Below are 18,790 nucleotides of genomic sequence, written 5' to 3'. Positions count from 1 at the left end.
GTGGTTTTCTTGGATGTTTTTTGTTAATGATATGTTGCTCTTGCTGTTTTAAACTCATTTTTAATGCTTTGTACTTGTTTGGATGTTTTGAATGCTTTGTACGCTGTCTGTTTGGAGTTGTGCATGTATTTAAACTGAAGAATTTAAACTGAAGTAGGCAGTTGGGATAAGCAATCCATTTACATCCAGACTTATTTGTCCATCATTATGTTTCCATTTGAGCTCTTCCAATACAGAAACAAATGTTAAAAAAAACAAAGTGACTGATTTTTTTGGGTGTATAATGTGTTCTTTGATTTCATTCATGCTCTACATTTTCTGATTCACCAGGGTCTTGTCTAATAATCTGAACAGTTTTGAGCATATACGTGAAATGACTAAGTAGCTACACATTATTTTCCACCAGATGTCCTAGACGTCTCCAAAGTGTCCAAAAAACCTGTCCAAATGCACACAAAATCTCCATTCACTATACATCAAGTTTGCATGTTTCTTTTTGCTAAAACATCACAGTATGTTACTTTAGTAAGTTCCACAACAATATTAGCTTCATAGCATCATTGTTATTAAGGGAAAAAACTGTAGCTAATACTGTAAATGCTGGGGAAAATGCAGTAAATTCTGTAATACTGCAAAAAAAATTATACTTTCTCATATATACTGACAATTTGTAGCAAGATTATGAATTTTTCCAGCAGTGAATGAAAACATCCAGTGATTTGCTATGCAAACATCAAAGCTTGCCCATGCTGACAGCCAAGATAGTCTATACTAGCAGCACCCAATCAACTCCGCATAAACTTCAGCTAAAATAAGCCTCTTCCTTTCCGTGCTTTAAAAAAAGTATTGGTAATCAAATCATTCTTATGGCTGTACGAGATTCGCAAAACAGCATCAAACCCATGCGCTACACTCTATCGGCTAACGACACTGATGCACTGGGTGATAGTACGCAGACCTTTAAACATTAAAGGTATGACTAAATAAAGCAAGTGTGTGGGGTCTAGGTTTTCGTCTACATGTCCACTATTTGATGAAACAGCTGCCAATCGTGTTACTTGCCCTGGATTCACTTGGGAAGTAAAGGATAGTCACCCCCCCTTCCCACTTCACACATTGTTGAGAATTGCTGTCACTCCAAGACAATGGCGCTGCAATGGCCAATAGAAATCAATAGAAAATACAAAAGGGCGGTCTAATGCTCTATTCAGGAACACTTTTAAGTCTGTAACATGCATTTTGAGGTAACTAAAAGGTTTGCATAGTTTGTGTTATCTTGCGAAGGAAATGAACATGTGTTTTTGTGCAAAGACTTGAGCACGCAATTAAAGAACTTTACCATCCCTTTGTATACCAATTAAACCTGTCATGCAGTTGCTTTGATGATAATTTCATTTTCTGTGAGGAAATCTGATGTTATCTTATCCTGGAAAAAGCATGTTTTAAAAATGCCATTTAAAAGGCCAGGCATGATTGTTGGAAATTTACCAGAAAAACACCGTGTATTCAGCTTGGGATTTCTAGCGAACGGTTGCATGTAGATGGCTGAAAATCGGTAAGCAGGTACTTGTTTTAGTCCTAAGAAATATTACTTTGATAAATGTACTGTACTTTAAGAATATTTGATGCTATGGAGTGATTTATTTGAGTATGCAAGTTTGGGCCCGCCGGCAGGGCCCGCTACGGGGCCATTTTAAAAGGGCAGCTGCGTAGCTCTTTACCTTGATGCTGGGGGCAAGCTGATCTAGTGCAACATCTTGTGTTATTTGGGCTGTGTACCTAAAACTGGGTGCCGGGTATTTTTTTAAATAGTTCGATTCGTTGCGGACATAGACGACGGACGACGAGGTGGTCTTAAATTTGCAGCTTTTGATGAATGTCCTTCTTTGTGAGCATTGTGCTTATAATCATTTGTTGAAGAACAGTGCTGTGATTTGTATTTATACCTTTCTATGTAGCATGTAAGATTTCAGTCAGTGACACCCTCTTTTAACAAGTTCTTTTTGATTTATTACCAAATTCTAAATGTTGTCCCTAAACCTAGCTAAGATGAAAAACCTTAAAGCAACTGTCAATCTGAGAGTGTGAATTGATTCCACAAATAAGGTGCTTGGCTAGTTTTGGATTTCCTTTCATCATGGCTTTGGATCAAGGTTTCAAACGTCAGGTTAGGGTTATTGTTTGATGTAAAAAATTATCAAGTTTTTTTTGGGAGACACGGGGAGGCTGGTTTTGCTCCATGAGTGGGTGGAGTCACCTTCCTGTCCTCTGACGAATCATAACGGTGACCTACAGGCCTCTGAGACCTGCCGTCTTGCAGAGACCTCTTCCCGGCATGGGCGGTTATATGTGTGCCCCGTGCAGCAGTGGTGACGTGCTTGTTACGGCAGCACATATACTAAAATTGGATCGATACAGAGAAGATTAGCATGGCCCCTGCGAAAGGATGACACGCAAATCCGTGAAGCGCTCCATATTTTTGGCCACCGGAGACGTGGCATGCCAATCCGGCAGGTCCTGCCATCTGTGGACCAAGAATTACGACGCTTCCGCTTCACTTATAAAACTAGCACCTTTTCTACGGCTCAACGTCACGTTTCAGAGACAGTCTAAGTTAGGAGCATAACTTTGAGATTGAGCAAAATACATTAAACTGTAGGGTATGGCTAAAGCACTGCGCACACACTGTGATTTTCAACAACGAACTAATGGAGATGTCACTGACTGACTGGTTTTTAGTTGTTGTTCAAATACAGAAATTGACGAAAAGTCACAGAGACTCTCTCCACACCTAGATATCAGTCCATGAATGAGTGAACGATGCTTGCCGGTGCTGGATAAATTAATATCCAGTGGGTAGAGGGTGCTATACATATGTATTTTTGTCCTTTGCTGGGTTGGAAGTGCAAGATGAGAATTTCCTCCAGCGCCTTCCCTTCCCTTTAATCAAGTCTCCGCCCCTTGCCTTGCAATCTCACCCCCTAACTCCCCCTTCCTGCCTTGTCAGGGTCTGCCCCGCCCCTTGATCTTTACCCTTATCCTGTGTTCTGCAGTGGGGAAAGGGTCCTTCTATATCTGCCTTCCCCAAGCATGCATGTCTGGTTGGGTGGGATGAGGTTATAATCAGGAATGGGGATAAGGCAAGGCCAGGCCAGGCCAGGCAAGGCAAAGCTATGCTATGCTCAGCTATGGTGTTTGGGCTGTTTTTACCTTTGTAAATTCTTCACATGCAGGCATCTCAACTTTGTGGTTTTCTTGGATGTTTTTTGTTAATGATATGTTTCTCTTGCTGTTTTAAACTCATTTTTAATGCTTTGTACTTGTTTGGATGTTTTGAATGCTTTGTACGCTGTCTGTTTGGAGTTGTGCATGTATTTAAACTGAAGTAGGCAGTTGGGATAAGCAATCCATTTACATCCAGACTTATTTGTCTATCATTATGTTTCCATTTGAGCTCTTCCAATACAGAAACAAATGTTAAAAAAACAAAGTGACTGATTTTTTTGGGTGTATAATGTGTTCTTTGATTTCATTCATGCTCTACATTTTCTGATTCACCAGGGTCTTGTCTAATAATCTGAACAGTTTTGAGCATATACGTGAAATGACTAAGTAGCTACACATTATTTTCCACCAGATGTCCTAGACGTCTCCAAAGTGTCCAAAAACCTGTCCAAATGCACACAAAGTCTCCATTCACTATACATCAAGTTTGCATGTTTCTTTTTGCTAAAACATCACAGTATGTTACTTTAGTAAGTTCCACAACAATATTAGCTTCATAGCATCATTGTTATTAAGGGAAAAAACTGTAGCTAATACTGTAAATGCTGGGGAAAATGCAGTAAATTCTGTAATACTGCAAAAAAAATTATACTTTCTCATATATACTCATATATATATATTTATCCGGTGCTGGATAAATTAATATCCAGTGGGTAGAGGGTGCTATACATATGTATTTTTGTCCTTTGCTGGGTTGGAAGTGCAAGATGAGAATTTCCTCCAGCGCCTTCCCTTCCCTTTAATCAAGTCTCCGCCCCTTGCCCTGCAATCTCACCCCCTAACTCCCCCTTCCTGCCTTGTCAGGGTCTGCCCCGCCGCTTGATCTTTACCCTTATCCTTTTCCTGTGTTGTGCAGTGGGGAAAGGGTCCTTCTATATCTACCTTCCCCAAGCATGCATACCTGGCTGGGTGGGATGAGGTTATAATCAGAAATGGGGATAAGGCAAGGCAAGGCAAGGCAAGGCAAACCCATGCGCTACACTTTATCGGCTAACGACACTGAAGCACTGGGTGATAGTACGCAGACCTTTAAACATTAAAGGTATGACTAAATAAAGCAAGTGTGTGGGGTCTAGGTTTTCGTCTACACGTCCACTATTTGATGAAACAGCTGCCAATCGTGTTACTTGCCCTGGATTCACTTGGGAAGTAAAGGATAGTCACCCCCCCTTCCCACTTCACACATTGTTGAGAATTGCTGTCACTCCAAGACAATGGCGCTGCAATGGCCAATAGAAATCAATAGAAAATACAAAAGGGCGGTCTAATGCTCTATTCATGAACACTTTTAAGTCTGTAACATGCATTTTGAGGTAACTAAAAGGTTTGCATAGTTTGTGTTATCTTGCGAAGGAAATGAACATGTGTTTTTGTGCAAAGACTTGAGCACGCAATTAAAGAACTTTACCATCCCTTTGTATACCAATTAAACCTGTCATGCAGTTGCTTTGATGATAATTTCATTTTCTGTGAGGAAATCTGATGTTATCTTATCCTGGAAAAAGCATGTTTTAAAAATGCCATTTAAAAGGCCAGGCACGATTGTTGGAAATTTACCAGAAAAACACTGTGTATTCAGCTTGGGATTTCTGGCGAACGGTTGCATGTAGATGGCTGAAAATCGGTAAGCAGGTACTTGTTTTAGTCCTAAGAAATATTACTTTGATAAATGTACTGTACTTTAAGAATATTTGATGCTATGGAGTGATTTATTTGAGTATGCAAGTTTGGGCCCGCCGGCAGGGCCCGCTACGGGGCCATTTTAAAAGGGCAGCTGCGTAGCTCTTTACCTTGATGCTGGGGGCAAGCTGATCTAGTGCAACATCTTGTGTTATTTGGGCTGTGTACCTAAAACTGGCTGCTGGGTATTTTTTTAAATAGTTCGATTCGTTGCGGACATAGACGACGGAAGACGAGGTGGTCTTAAATTTGCAGCTTTTGATGAATGTCCTTCTTTGTGAGCATTGTGCTTATAATCATTTGTTGAAGAAAAGTGCTGTGATTTGTATTTATACCTTTCTATGTAGCATGTGAGATTTCAGTCAGTGACACCCTCTTTTATCAAGTTCTTTTTGATTTATTACCAAATTCTAAATGTTGTCCCTAAACCTAGCTCAGAGGAAAAAGCCTTAAAGCAACTGTCAATCTGAGAGTGTGAATTGATTCCACAAATAAGGTGCTTGGCTAGTTTTGGATTTCCTTTCATCATGGCTTTGGATCAAGGTTTTAAACGTCAGGTTAGGGTTATTGTTTGATGTAAAAAATTATCAAGTTTTTTTTGGGAGACACGGGGAGGCTGGTTTTGCTCCATGAGTGGGTGGAGTCACCTTCCTGTCCTCTGATGAATCATAACGGTGACCTACGGGCCTCTGAGACCTGCCGTCTTGCAGAGACCTCTTCCCGGCATGGGCGGTTATATGTGTGCCCCGTGGAGCAGTGGTGACGTGCTTGTTACGGCAGCACATATACTAAAATTGGATCGATACAGAGAAGATTAGCATGGCCCCTGCGAAAGGATGACACGCAAATCCGTGAAGCGCTCCACATTTTTGGCCACCGGAGACGTGGCATGCCAATCCGGCAGGTCCTGCCATCTGTGGACCAAGAATTACGACGCTTCCGCTTCACTTATAAAACTAGCACCTTTTCTACGGCTCAACGTCACGTTTCAGAGACAGTCTAAGTTAGGAGCATAACTTTGAGATTGAGCAAAATACATTAAACTGTAGGGTATGGCTAAAGCACTGCGCACACACTGTGATTTTCAACAACGAACTAATGGAGATGTCACTGACTGACTGGTTTTTAGTTGTTGTTCAAATACAGAAATTGACGAAAAGTCACAGAGACTCTCTCCACACCTAGATATCAGTCCATGAATGAGTGAACGATGCTTGCCGGTGCTGGATAAATTAATATCCAGTGGGTAGAGGGTGCTATACATATGTATTTTTGTCCTTTGCTGGGTTGGAAGTGCAAGATGAGAATTTCCTCCAGCGCCTTCCCTTCCCTTTAATCAAGTCTCCGCCCCTTGCCTTGCAATCTCACCCCCTAACTCCCCCTTCCTGCCTTGTCAGGGTCTGCCCCGCCCCTTGATCTTTACCCTTATCCTGTGTTCTGCAGTGGGGAAAGGGTCCTTCTATATCTGCCTTCCCCAAGCATGCATGTCTGGCTGGGTGGGATGAGGTGCTAATCAGGAATGGGGATAAGGCAAGGCCAGGCCAGGCCAGGCAAGGCAAAGCTATGCTATGCTCAGCTATGGTGCTTGGGCTGTTTTTACCTTTGTAAATTCTTCACATGCAGGAATCTCAACTTTGTGGTTTTCTTGGATGTTTTTTGTTAATGATATGTTGCTCTTGCTGTTTTAAACTCATTTTTAATGCTTTGTACTTGTTTGGATGTTTTGAATGCTTTGTACGCTGTCTGTTTGGAGTTGTGCATGTATTTAAACTGAAGAATTTAAACTGAAGTAGGCAGTTGGGATAAGCAATCCATTTACATCCAGACTTATTTGTCCATCATTATGTTTCCATTTGAGCTCTTCCAATACAGAAACAAATGTTAAAAAAAACAAAGTGACTGATTTTTTTGGGTGTATAATGTGTTCTTTGATTTCATTCATGCTCTACATTTTCTGATTCACCAGGGTCTTGTCTAATAATCTGAACAGTTTTGAGCATATACGTGAAATGACTAAGTAGCTACACATTATTTTCCACCAGATGTCCTAGACGTCTCCAAAGTGTCCAAAAAACCTGTCCAAATGCACACAAAATCTCCATTCACTATACATCAAGTTTGCATGTTTCTTTTTGCTAAAACATCACAGTATGTTACTTTAGTAAGTTCCACAACAATATTAGCTTCATAGCATCATTGTTATTAAGGGAAAAAACTGTAGCTAATACTGTAAATGCTGGGGAAAATGCAGTAAATTCTGTAATACTGCAAAAAAAATTATACTTTCTCATATATACTGACAATTTGTAGCAAGATTATGAATTTTTCCAGCAGTGAATGAAAACATCCAGTGATTTGCTATGCAAACATCAAAGCTTGCCCATGCTGACAGCCAAGATAGTCTATACTAGCAGCACCCAATCAACTCCGCATAAACTTCAGCTAAAATAAGCCTCTTCCTTTCCGTGCTTTAAAAAAAGTATTGGTAATCAAATCATTCTTATGGCTGTACGAGATTCGCAAAACAGCATCAAACCCATGCGCTACACTTTATCGGCTAACGACACTGATGCACTGGGTGATAGTACGCAGACCTTTAAACATTAAAGGTATGACTAAATAAAGCAAGTGTGTGGGGTCTAGGTTTTCGTCTACATGTCCACTATTTGATGAAACAGCTGCCAATCGTGTTACTTGCCCTGGATTCACTTGGGAAGTAAAGGATAGTCACCCCCCCTTCCCACTTCACACATTGTTGAGAATTGCTGTCACTCCAAGACAATGGCGCTGCAATGGCCAATAGAAATCAATAGAAAATACAAAAGGGCGGTCTAATGCTCTATTCAGGAACACTTTTAAGTCTGTAACATGCATTTTGAGGTAACTAAAAGGTTTGCATAGTTTGTGTTATCTTGCGAAGGAAATGAACATGTGTTTTTGTGCAAAGACTTGAGCACGCAATTAAAGAACTTTACCATCCCTTTGTATACCAATTAAACCTGTCATGCAGTTGCTTTGATGATAATTTCATTTTCTGTGAGGAAATCTGATGTTATCTTATCCTGGAAAAAGCATGTTTTAAAAATGCCATTTAAAAGGCCAGGCACGATTGTTGGAAATTTACCAGAAAAACACCGTGTATTCAGCTTGGGATTTCTAGCCAACGGTTGCATGTAGATGGCTGAAAATCGGTAAGCAGGTACTTGTTTTAGTCCTAAGAAATATTACTTTGATAAATGTACTGTACTTTAAGAATATTTGATGCTATGGAGTGATTTATTTGAGTATGCAAGTTTGGGCCCGCCGGCAGGGCCCGCTACGGGGCCATTTTAAAAGGGCAGCTGCGTAGCTCTTTACCTTGATGCTGGGGGCAAGCTGATCTAGTGCAACATCTTGTGTTATTTGGGCTGTGTACCTAAAACTGGGTGCCGGGTATTTTTTTAAATAGTTCGATTCGTTGCGGACATAGACGACGGACGACGAGGTGGTCTTAAATTTGCAGCTTTTGATGAATGTCCTTCTTTGTGAGCATTGTGCTTATAATCATTTGTTGAAGAACAGTGCTGTGATTTGTATTTATACCTTTCTATGTAGCATGTAAGATTTCAGTCAGTGACACCCTCTTTTAACAAGTTCTTTTTGATTTATTACCAAATTCTAAATGTTGTCCCTAAACCTAGCTAAGATGAAAAACCTTAAAGCAACTGTCAATCTGAGAGTGTGAATTGATTCCACAAATAAGGTGCTTGGCTAGTTTTGGATTTCCTTTCATCATGGCTTTGGATCAAGGTTTCAAACGTCAGGTTAGGGTTATTGTTTGATGTAAAAAATTATCAAGTTTTTTTTGGGAGACACGGGGAGGCTGGTTTTGCTCCATGAGTGGGTGGAGTCACCTTCCTGTCCTCTGATGAATCATAACGGTGACCTACGGGCCTCTGAGACCTGCCGTCTTGCAGAGACCTCTTCCCGGCATGGGCAGTTATATGTGTGCCCCGTGCAGCAGTGGTGACGTGCTTGTTACGGCAGCACATATACTAAAATTGGATCGATACAGAGAAGATTAGCATGGCCCCTGCGAAAGGATGACACGCAAATCCGTGAAGCGCTCCACATTTTTGGCCACCGGAGACGTGGCATGCCAATCCGGCAGGTCCTGCCATCTGTGGACCAAGAATTACGACGCTTCCGCTTCACTTATAAAACTAGCACCTTTTCTACGGCTCAACGTCACGTTTCAGAGACAGTCTAAGTTAGGAGCATAACTTTGAGATTGAGCAAAATACATTAAACTGTAGGGTATGGCTAAAGCACTGCGCACACACTGTGATTTTCAACAACGAACTAATGGAGATGTCACTGACTGACTGGTTTTTAGTTGTTGTTCAAATACAGAAATTGACGAAAAGTCACAGAGACTCTCTCCACACCTAGATATCAGTCCATGAATGAGTGAACGATGCTTGCCGGTGCTGGATAAATTAATATCCAGTGGGTAGAGGGTGCTATACATATGTATTTTTGTCCTTTGCTGGGTTGGAAGTGCAAGATGAGAATTTCCTCCAGCGCCTTCCCTTCCCTTTAATCAAGTCTCCGCCCCTTGCCTTGCAATCTCACCCCCTAACTCCCCCTTCCTGCCTTGTCAGGGTCTGCCCCGCCCCTTGATCTTTACCCTTATCCTGTGTTCTGCAGTGGGGAAAGGGTCCTTCTATATCTGCCTTCCCCAAGCATGCATGTCTGGTTGGGTGGGATGAGGTTATAATCAGGAATGGGGATAAGGTAAGGCCAGGCCAGGCAAGGCAAAGCTATGCTATGCTCAGCTATGGTGTTTGGGCTGTTTTTACCTTTGTAAATTCTTCACATGCAGGCATCTCAACTTTGTGGTTTTCTTGGATGTTTTTTGTTAATGATATGTTTCTCTTGCTGTTTTAAACTCATTTTTAATGCTTTGTACTTGTTTGGATGTTTTGAATGCTTTGTACGCTGTCTGTTTGGAGTTGTGCATGTATTTAAACTGAAGTAGGCAGTTGGGATAAGCAATCCATTTACATCCAGACTTATTTGTCTATCATTATGTTTCCATTTGAGCTCTTCCAATACAGAAACAAATGTTAAAAAAACAAAGTGACTGATTTTTTTGGGTGTATAATGTGTTCTTTGATTTCATTCATGCTCTACATTTTCTGATTCACCAGGGTCTTGTCTAATAATCTGAACAGTTTTGAGCATATACGTGAAATGACTAAGTAGCTACACATTATTTTCCACCAGATGTCCTAGACGTCTCCAAAGTGTCCAAAAACCTGTCCAAATGCACACAAAGTCTCCATTCACTATACATCAAGTTTGCATGTTTCTTTTTGCTAAAACATCACAGTATGTTACTTTAGTAAGTTCCACAACAATATTAGCTTCATAGCATCATTGTTATTAAGGGAAAAAACTGTAGCTAATACTGTAAATGCTGGGGAAAATGCAGTAAATTCTGTAATACTGCAAAAAAAATTATACTTTCTCATATATACTCATATATATATATTTATCCGGTGCTGGATAAATTAATATCCAGTGGGTAGAGGGTGCTATACATATGTATTTTTGTCCTTTGCTGGGTTGGAAGTGCAAGATGAGAATTTCCTCCAGCGCCTTCCCTTCCCTTTAATCAAGTCTCCGCCCCTTGCCCTGCAATCTCACCCCCTAACTCCCCCTTCCTGCCTTGTCAGGGTCTGCCCCGCCGCTTGATCTTTACCCTTATCCTTTTCCTGTGTTGTGCAGTGGGGAAAGGGTCCTTCTATATCTACCTTCCCCAAGCATGCATACCTGGCTGGGTGGGATGAGGTTATAATCAGAAATGGGGATAAGGCAAGGCAAGGCAAGGCAAACCCATGCGCTACACTTTATCGGCTAACGACACTGAAGCACTGGGTGATAGTACGCAGACCTTTAAACATTAAAGGTATGACTAAATAAAGCAAGTGTGTGGGGTCTAGGTTTTCGTCTACACGTCCACTATTTGATGAAACAGCTGCCAATCGTGTTACTTGCCCTGGATTCACTTGGGAAGTAAAGGATAGTCACCCCCCCTTCCCACTTCACACATTGTTGAGAATTGCTGTCACTCCAAGACAATGGCGCTGCAATGGCCAATAGAAATCAATAGAAAATACAAAAGGGCGGTCTAATGCTCTATTCATGAACACTTTTAAGTCTGTAACATGCATTTTGAGGTAACTAAAAGGTTTGCATAGTTTGTGTTATCTTGCGAAGGAAATGAACATGTGTTTTTGTGCAAAGACTTGAGCACGCAATTAAAGAACTTTACCATCCCTTTGTATACCAATTAAACCTGTCATGCAGTTGCTTTGATGATAATTTCATTTTCTGTGAGGAAATCTGATGTTATCTTATCCTGGAAAAAGCATGTTTTAAAAATGCCATTTAAAAGGCCAGGCACGATTGTTGGAAATTTACCAGAAAAACACCGTGTATTCAGCTTGGGATTTCTAGCGAACGGTTGCATGTAGATGGCTGAAAATCGGTAAGCAGGTACTTGTTTTAGTCCTAAGAAATATTACTTTGATAAATGTACTGTACTTTAAGAATATTTGATGCTATGGAGTGATTTATTTGAGTATGCAAGTTTGGGCCCGCCGGCAGGGCCCGCTACGGGGCCATTTTAAAAGGGCAGCTGCGTAGCTCTTTACCTTGATGCTGGGGGCAAGCTGATCTAGTGCAACATCTTGTGTTATTTGGGCTGTGTACCTAAAACTGGCTGCCGGGTATTTTTTTAAATAGTTCGATTCGTTGCGGACATAGACGACGGAAGACGAGGTGGTCTTAAATTTGCAGCTTTTGATGAATGTCCTTCTTTGTGAGCATTGTGCTTATAATCATTTGTTGAAGAAAAGTGCTGTGATTTGTATTTATACCTTTCTATGTAGCATGTGAGATTTCAGTCAGTGACACCCTCTTTTATCAAGTTCTTTTTGATTTATTACCAAATTCTAAATGTTGTCCCTAAACCTAGCTCAGAGGAAAAAGCCTTAAAGCAACTGTCAATCTGAGAGTGTGAATTGATTCCACAAATAAGGTGCTTGGCTAGTTTTGGATTTCCTTTCATCATGGCTTTGGATCAAGGTTTTAAACGTCAGGTTAGGGTTATTGTTTGATGTAAAAAATTATCAAGTTTTTTTTGGGAGACACGGGGAGGCTGGTTTTGCTCCATGAGTGGGTGGAGTCACCTTCCTGTCCTCTGACGAATCATAACGGTGACCTACGGGCCTCTGAGACCTGCCGTCTTGCAGAGACCTCTTCCCGGCATGGGCGGTTATATGTGTGCCCCGTGGAGCAGTGGTGACGTGCTTGTTACGGCAGCACATATACTAAAATTGGATCGATACAGAGAAGATTAGCATGGCCCCTGCGAAAGGATGACACGCAAATCCGTGAAGCGCTCCGCATTTTTGGCCACCGGAGACGTGGCATGCCAATCCGGCAGGTCCTGCCATCTGTGGACCAAGAATTACGACGCTTCCGCTTCACTTATAAAACTAGCACCTTTTCTACGGCTCAACGTCACGTTTCAGAGACAGTCTAAGTTAGGAGCATAACTTTGAGATTGAGCAAAATACATTAAACTGTAGGGTATGGCTAAAGCACTGCGCACACACTGTGATTTTCAACAACGAACTAATGGAGATGTCACTGACTGACTGGTTTTTAGTTGTTGTTCAAATACAGAAATTGACGAAAAGTCACAGAGACTCTCTCCACACCTAGATATCAGTCCATGAATGAGTGAACGATGCTTGCCGGTGCTGGATAAATTAATATCCAGTGGGTAGAGGGTGCTATACATATGTATTTTTGTCCTTTGCTGGGTTGGAAGTGCAAGATGAGAATTTCCTCCAGCGCCTTCCCTTCCCTTTAATTAAGTCTCCGCTTCCCCAAGCATGCATACCTGCCTGGGAGGGATGAGATTATAATCAGGAATGGGGATTATGCAAGGCAAGGCAAGGCAATGCAAGGCAAGGTAAGGCAATGCTCAGCTGTGGTGCTTGGGCTGTATTTACCTTTGTAAATTCTTCAAATGCATGAATCTCAACTTTGTGGTTTTTAATAATGAGAGATTGTGTTTGTGGTTTTCCTGGATGTTTTTTGTTAATGGTATGCTGCTCTTGCTGTTTTAAACTCATTTTCAATGCTTTGTACTTGTTTGGTCTAACGCTGTCTGTTTGGAGTTGTGCACGTATTTAAACTAAAGCATTTAAACTGAAGTAGGCAGTTGGGAAAATAAATCCATTTACATCCAGACTTATTTGTCCATCATTTTGTTTCCATTTGAGTTCTTCCAATACAGAAACAAATGTTAAAAAAACAAAGTGAATGATTTTTTTGGGTGTATAATGTGTTCTTTGATTTCACTCATGCTCTACATTTTCTCATTCACCAGGGTCTTGTCTAATAATCTGAACAGTTTTGAGCATATACATGAAATGACTACGTAGCTACACAGTATTAGTTAACAAAAGGCTTGCGTAGTTTGGGTATTTTCCGAAGGAACCGAACCGGAACAAAAATTTCCCTTTTACGCACAGAAGAGAGCACGCAGTTAAAGAACTTTACTAACATTCCGTATACCTTTTAAACATGTCACGCAGTTGTTTTAATGGTAATTGAATTTTCTATGACAAAATCTGAACTTATCTTATAAAGGCAACTTAAAAGGGCAGGCATGTTTTTGTGGAAATTTTACCTGAAAAATACGATGACTTCAGCGTACAATTTCTGGCAAATGGATACATGTAGACGGCTGAAAATCAGTAAGCACGTACTTGTATTAGTCTTAAGAAATGTTATTTTGATAAATGTACTGTACTTTAAGAATAATCGATTTTATCAAGTAATTTATTTGCGTATGCCCGTTTGGGGGGCACCGCTAGGGGGCGGTGGCGCGTTAAGGGTTAAGGGGTTAGAAACAGACTTCCTGGCCCATGAGGTCAAAGTGTCATGCCCAGCAAGGCTACTTTAAACCTGAGCACACTTCAGACCGTTTCACTCTGTAAATCTTTCCAGACCCAAGAGGTCACAGAATCATAGCCAGCAAAGTAGCTCTGGGCCTAGGCACACTTCAAGTAGTTTGACCCTTTAAATAAAACTAGAAACAGACTTCCTGGCCCAAGAGGTCACACAGTCATGCCCAGCAAGGTTGCTTTAAACCTGGGCACACTTCAGACCGTTTCACTATTTAAATCATTCAAAGCACAACATTTCAAGGCCCAAGAGGTCACAGGATCATGCCCTGCAAAGTAGCTCTGGGCCTGGGCAGACCATGCAGTTTGACCCTTTAAATAAAACTAGAAACAGACTTCCAGGCCCAAGATGTCACACAGTCATGTCCAGCAAAGTACGTTTAAACCTGGGAACAAATCTGACCCTTTCTGTCATTCAAAGCAATGGGCCTGCAACTCAAAACCACATCCCCAGTGAAACGCACCCTCACCCAGCCACACTACGCCACCTTGCCCCTCCTGGAACAACCACACCTCCAGGGCACCACATGCCAATCTCTCATGCCCAGCAAACTGCAACCTCACCCAGCCATGCCACACACTGTCTCCCATTGTACTGTCCAGGGACGCACCCCTCCACAAACCTGGTGTTCACGCACACACATGCAATTACAACGAATTGGCGGAGAACTTTGAAACAAACGTGCTAACTTTGAATACTCACATCTAGGCTGGGCCAGGTCCAAATGTCCTGCAACTCGGTGTGCATTAACTGCGTGACTGTCCATCACGAACGCCACCTGCCAAGCGTTTGTTCCATCCCTGGCGGATTTAAAAAATCGTAGCGTGAATACGGTGGGTCCGATCCGCGTGCCGCTCGAAGAGGATTACAGGGGAGATGCAGCCCTTTCCAAAGAGCCATGAACAGACTTTCTACTCCCAAGGAGCCCAGAGATATTAACCAATAAAGCGTTATGCTCCAGACGGATGAGCGTGAACCGGCGTCACTGCGGGTAACAGAAACTCTCAATACGCATGCGCAAACCGTAGCGTGAGAACGTTGGGTCCGATTCAGATGGCGCTAGCACCCGCTGAAAGCTGAGATCCAGAGCTTTCCAACGAGCCTGGGTACGTCTCTCTTCTCCAGAGTAGCAGAGAGATATGAAAGGATAAAAGGGGAAAAGAATAAAATGCACGTCGGTTTTAAATTCGCAGGCTACCTGCGCTGAAGGCATGAAAAACGAGCATGTGTCAGAAAGGCTTCTGTATCTGATGGGTCCAGCCCTCATGGCCAGTTTGTAGCTCGAAGGCCGTGCATATTTGATGCCGCACGGCCCCTGGGACTCATGTTTTCAAGGGTCAAAGAGCGCACATGCTGATGACCGGCGACATAGCTCCGTGCCCAGGCACAATTCGGACACTTTGACCCCCTTCAAGTGAATGGATAGATGCAAAGAAACATACTTCCAGGCCCACCGTGTCACACCAACCATGCAGGGCAAAGTGGCCTCATCCCTGGGCACACTTTCTTGTGATTTGAGCCTTTAAATAATACAGGATCCAGACTTCCAATGCTCTCTAAATCAAATGCCCAGCAAAGTAGCCTTAAACCTGGGCACACAATTGAGACCATTTGACCCTTTAAATCATACTACAACCAGACTTCCAGGCCCACCAGGTCACATAGTCATGCCCAGCAAAGGAGCTCTAGGCCTGGGCACACCATCACATTTGACCCTTTAAATAATACTATGACCAGATTTCTGGGCCCAAGAGGTCACAGAATCATACCCAGCAAATTAGCTCTGGGCCTGGGGATACTTCAGGCCATTTGAACTTTTAAATAATGGAAACACCAGACCTGCAGGCCAAAGAGGTCACATAGTCATGCTCAGCAAAGTAGCTCTGGGCCTGGGCACACTTCACGCAGTTTGACCCTTTAAATAAAACTAGAAACAGACTTCCAGGCCCAAGATGTCACACGGTCATGTCCAGCAAAGTAGCTCTGGGCCTGGGCGCAGTTCACGCAGTTTGACCCTTTAAATCAAACTAGAAACAGACTTCCTGGCCCAAGAGGTCAGTGTCATGCCCAGCAAGGTTGCTTTAAATCTGAGCAAACTTCAGACCGTTTCACTTTGTAAATCTTTCCAGACCCAAGAGGTCACACAGTCATGCCCAGCAAAGTAGCTCTGGGCCTGGACACACTTCATGTAGTTTGACCCTTTAAATAAAACTAGAAACAGACTTCCAGGCCCAAGATGTTGCACGGTCATGTCCAGCAAAGTAGAGCTGGGCCTGGGCACACTTCAGGCCATTTGACCTTTTAAATAATGGAAATGCCAGACCTCCAGCACATTCAATTTCAATCAGACCTAAACTTCAAGAATATAGTTTGAGTGAATAGAACTTTAACCCAGTTAGAGCATAAAGGAATTCCAGAAATACAATTTATGCCAGTTCCAGGTTTCTAGGTTTAGTGAGGCCTTTTGTAGGGGTGATGTGAGGTGATACTGGTTCGTGTTGAATTTATTTCAGTGTTAATCCACAATGTGATTTATGATAATCACAATAAAAGATGATTTCACCTCCTCTTAGAACTTCAGAAGCACTTTGTCACACAGTTTGTCACACAATTATTTACACAGTTATTTACAAAATTATTTACACCTATTGACACTACAAGTCCCAGAATCCCATGCACAGCCAAGGAGAACTATTATCCAGTCATCACACACTCTCACGTTCCTCATCACTGGACTGCTGATTATACCTGTATTCAGCTACACCTGTCTATTTAAGCCTGCCTGTTTGTTCCTGTCTTAGGGCAGTATTGCCACCACTCTTAGTGAATGGTGAGTGGTTTATTCCACTGCCTGTTTGTTGTAGTGACCCTGTTTTGTTGTTCTTGGATTTCTTAGCTAATGCAGATTAAGACCCTGATACTGCTGGTTTATCTACTACAGGACCTTCATACAGTACACTGACATTCATCTGGTTAATTGGACTTCTGCTTTTTACAGATGGAGAGGAGAAGAGAATTCACTGATTAAAATATAACACGTAAACAATCTGATACAGTTTTACAGTAGAAAATACAGAAATTCAATTTATCCCAGATACATGTTTCAAAGTTTAGTGGGGCCCTGTGTAGATGTGACATGGGCTCATGTATTGTGAGGAATTTATTTCAGAGATAATCCTCAATATGATTTATGATCTAATTATCACAAAAAGCTGATTTCACCTCTTTGAACTTCAGAAACACTTTGCTTGCACAGCTGATGAACGACCTCTGTCTGAAACGTCTTGTTTTTCTGAACCAGCATAGAGGGGCTGAGTAAATGTGTTGTGAAAGACTATTGTATGTACTGTAGATACAGACTAAAACTGATCTGACTCCTAATTAAATAAACTTAATTAGAATAGTAAAATATCAAAACAATATTTTATATCACATAACCTCACAGTTGGTCCTCCATAGACCCCAAACCCAGCATAGAAGGGCTCAGTGAATGTGGTTTGGACTGTGTGTAAGAGGGTCATTGTGTCAGAGACTCTGTAGAAGGACAGAGTTCCTGCACTTTGATCCACATACACTCCTATTCTGGAGGACGGTGGGTCTGAGATCTCAGTCTTAATGTTGTTGTGCCAGAAAGAGAGAGTAGAAGAACACTGCAGACTCCAGGACTGAGTGTTGTGTCCAAACCTACAGTCATAACCCAGTCCTTTCCTGCTGATATCTTTATATGAGACTGATATGAACACCCCTCCCCCACCGCTCCACTCAGCCTCCCAGTAACAGGATCCACACACTCTCCTTACACAACGCCTGAGTCTCGTAGTCAAATCTCTGGATGATCAGAGTATGGCTGGTCTCTCCCACTGTTTGTCACCACTCTGTTCTTCTCAGACAGAATGAGGAAACGATGTGCTGTGTTGGGAGTCATCTTACAGAAATCTGAAAAAGAGCATTTTACGTTTAATTCACAAAATATATTAATTTATATTAATTTCAGTAAAGATAAATTTTTCTGTTGCTTACTGTTTTCATACATTTCTGTGTATAATATTTCAAGATTATTCTGTGTCAGTTACCATGGTAGCAACGGCAGATTCATACTGAAATCAGATAAATGTGTTTCTCTCTCTGTGTTTGTGTGTGTGTGTTACATTTCAGGAAATCTTCTCTGGTCTTTGGCTCTGGTGGTAAAATCTGAACTGCTGCAGCTGTGGAGAAACAGAATCAAAATGTCCAGCAGAATGAATGAATGAAAGAATGAGGCCTAAATGCTCCATCCAGAAACAGATCAGACTAACAGTGGGAATATATGTGGATTATTTTTTTTAAAACAAAACATTCCTGAATCTTACTGTGAATAACTGATATTGGCAAAGTTCAGTCAGTATATTCAGGAAGATTCTTTCTCTTCATTGCTGTCTCAGTTTCTCTCTGTTCTTTCTCTCAATCACCCCTCTGTGTGTGTGTGTGTGTGTGTGTGTGTGTGTGTGTGTGTGTGTGTGTGTGTGTGTGTGTGTGTGTGTGTGTGTGTGTAAAATCAAATTATATCACTAATGGGCTTTGGAATAGTAAATTTTTTAAGGCATAAAAAAAAACGATATTAAATTAATTTTATTTTCACACAGTAATTAAACAATTAGGAATATTACTGACTGTGTGTGTAACCTACTTAAGGCCAGTCATAAAATTAGTAAAATATTCATTATACACAGACACACACACACACACACACACACACACACACACACACACACACACACACACACACACACACTAGTTCATTCTCTCTACTCTGTTT

General features: G+C 41.6%; 4 non-coding genes across 4 annotated transcripts; all 4 read left to right on the top strand.

The window, feature by feature from the left end:
- The first annotated feature begins 2,374 nt into the window (after window positions 1–2,374).
- LOC145653221 (U6 spliceosomal RNA) lies at window positions 2,375–2,481 on the top strand. Its single transcript, XR_014119592.1, has one exon. It is a non-coding gene; the product is annotated as a U6 spliceosomal RNA (small nuclear RNA).
- Window positions 2,482–5,729: 3,248 nt separating this feature from the next.
- On the top strand, window positions 5,730–5,836 carry LOC118241959 (U6 spliceosomal RNA). Its single transcript, XR_004776452.1, has one exon. It is a non-coding gene; the product is annotated as a U6 spliceosomal RNA (small nuclear RNA).
- Window positions 5,837–8,975: 3,139 nt separating this feature from the next.
- On the top strand, window positions 8,976–9,082 carry LOC118241955 (U6 spliceosomal RNA). Its single transcript, XR_004776448.1, has one exon. It is a non-coding gene; the product is annotated as a U6 spliceosomal RNA (small nuclear RNA).
- Window positions 9,083–12,320: 3,238 nt separating this feature from the next.
- Window positions 12,321–12,427, top strand: LOC145653241 (U6 spliceosomal RNA). Its single transcript, XR_014119617.1, has one exon. It is a non-coding gene; the product is annotated as a U6 spliceosomal RNA (small nuclear RNA).
- Window positions 12,428–18,790: the final 6,363 nt, after the last annotated feature.

Source organism: Electrophorus electricus, chromosome 2 (genome assembly GCF_041902795.1).
Source record: "Electrophorus electricus isolate QZ-2024a chromosome 2, ASM4190279v1, whole genome shotgun sequence".
NCBI classification, from domain to species: Eukaryota; Metazoa; Chordata; class Actinopteri; order Gymnotiformes; family Gymnotidae; genus Electrophorus; species Electrophorus electricus.
The sequence above is the reverse complement of the archived record's forward strand: the minus strand, read 5'-3'. Positions and strand labels throughout refer to the sequence as shown.